Source organism: Mustelus asterias, unplaced genomic scaffold (genome assembly GCF_964213995.1).
Source record: "Mustelus asterias unplaced genomic scaffold, sMusAst1.hap1.1 HAP1_SCAFFOLD_372, whole genome shotgun sequence".
NCBI lineage: Eukaryota > Metazoa > Chordata > Chondrichthyes > Carcharhiniformes > Triakidae > Mustelus > Mustelus asterias.
The window spans coordinates 268,141-270,600 of NW_027590328.1; positions in this window are offsets into that span (position 1 = coordinate 268,141).

Here is a 2,460-nt window from a genome sequence, read left to right on the forward strand (position 1 = left end):
GGGGAACTCATTAACAAGTTTCGTGGGAACTCATTAACCAGTTTCGGGGGAACTCATTAACCAGTTTCGGGAAAACTTCCACCAAAGGCGGGGAAAACATCAAACAACGGCGGGGAAGCCATTGTCCAACAGGGGGAAGTACATTAAGCAGCTGCCCTTAGTATCAGGAGCAGAGGGGTGCAAATGAACCAGCAGCGGGGAAAACAACTTCGTGGGAACTCATTAACCAGTTTCGTGGGAACTCATTAACCAGTTTCGGGAAAACTTCCACCAAAGGCGGGGAAAACATGCACCAACGGCGGGGAAGCCATTGTCCAACAGGGGGGAGCACATTAAGCAGCTGCCCTTAGTATCAGGAGCAGCGGGGATCAGATTAAGCAACAGCCGGGAAAAGATCAGGAAACCGCGGGGGAACTCATTAACCAGTTTCGTGGGAACTCATTAACCAGTTTCGTGGGAACTCATTAACCAGTTTCGGGAAAACGTCCACCAAAGGCGGGGAAAACATCAACCAACGGCGGGGAAGCCATTGTCCTACAGTGGGGAGCACATTAAGCAGCTGCCCTTAGTATCAGGAGCAGCGGGGATCAGATTAAGCAACAGCCGGGAAAAGATCAACCAACCGCGGGGGAACTCATTAACCAGTTTCGTGGGAACTCATTAACCAGTTTCGGGAAAACATCCACCATAGGCGGGGAAAACATGCACCAACGGCGGGGAAGCCATTGTCCAACAGGGGGGAGCACATTAAGCAGCTGCCCTTAGTATCAGGAGCAGCGGGGATCAGATTAAGCAACAGCCGGGAAAAGATCAGCCAACCGCGGGGGAACTCATTAACCAGTTTCGTGGGAACTCATTAACCAGTTTCGGGAAAACTTCCACCAAAGGCGGGGAAAACATGCACCAACGGCGGGGAAGCCATTGTCCAACAGGGGGGAGCACATTAAGCAGCTGCCCTTAGTATCAGGAGCAGCGGGGTACAAATGAACCAGCAGCGGGGAAAACAACTTCGTGGGAACTCATTAACCAGTTTCGTGGGAACTCATTAACCAGTTTCGGGGGAACTCATTAACCAGTTTCGGGAAAACTTCCACCAAAGGCGGGGAAAGCATCAACCAACGGCGGGGAAGGCATTGTCCAACCGGGGGGAGCACATTAAGCAGCTGCCCTTAGTATCAGGAGCAGCGGGGATCAGATTAAGCAACAGCCGGGAAAAGATCAGCCAACCGCGGGGGAACTCATTAACCAGTTTCGGGGGAACTCATTAACCAGTTTCGGGAAAACTTCCACCAACGGCGGGGAAAACATGCACCAACGTCGGGGAAGCCATTGTCCAACAGGGGGGAGCACATTAAGCAGCTGCCCTTAGTATCAGGAGCAGCGGGGTACAAATGAACCAGCAGCGGGGAAAACAGCTTCGTGGGAACTCATTAACCAGTTTCGTGGGAACTCATTAACCAGTTTCGGGGGAACTCATTAACCAGTTTCGGGAAAACGTCCACCAAAGGCGGGGAAAACATGCACCAACGGCGGGGAAGCCATTGTCCAACAGGGGGGAGCACATTAAGCAGCTGCCCTTAGTATCAGGAGCAGCGGGGTACAAATGAACCAGCAGCGGGGAAAACAACTTCGTGGGAACTCATTAACCAGTTTCGTGGGAACTCATTAACCAGTTTCGGGAAAACGTCCACCAAAGGCGGGGAAAGCATCAACCAACGGCGGGGAAGCCATTGTCCAACAGTGGGGAGCACATTAGGCAGCTGCCCTTAGTATCAGGAGCAGCGGGGATCAGATTAAGCAACAGCCGGGAAAAGAACAGCCAACCGCGGGGGAACTCATTAACCAGTTTCGTGGGAACTCATTAACCAGTTTCGTGGGAACTCATTAACCAGTTTCGGGAAAACGTCCACCAAAGGCGGGGAAAACATGCACCAACGGCGGGGAAGCCATTGTCCAACAGGGGGGAGCACATTAAGCAGCTGCCCTTAGTATCAGGAGCGGCGGGGATCAGATTAAGCAACAGCCGGGAAAAGATCAACCAACCGCGGGGGAACTCATTAACCAGTTTCGTGGGAACTCATTAACCAGTTTCCTGGGAACTCATTAACCAGTTTCGGGAAAACGTCCACCAAAGGCGGGGAAAACATCAACCAACGGCGGGGAAGCCTTTGTCCAACAGGGGGGAGCACATTAAGCAGCTGCCCTTAGTATCAGGAGCAGCGGGGTACAAATGAACCAGCAGCGGGGAAAACAGCTTCGTGGGAACTCATTAACCAGTTTCGGGGGAACTCATTAACCAGTTTCGGGAAAACTTCCACCAAAGGCGGGGAAAGCATGAACCAACGGCGGGGAAGGCATTGTCCAACCGGGGGGAGCACATTAAGCAGCTGCCCTTAGTATCAGGAGCAGCGGGGATCAGATTAAGCAACAGCCGGGAAAAGATCAGCCAACCGCGGGGGA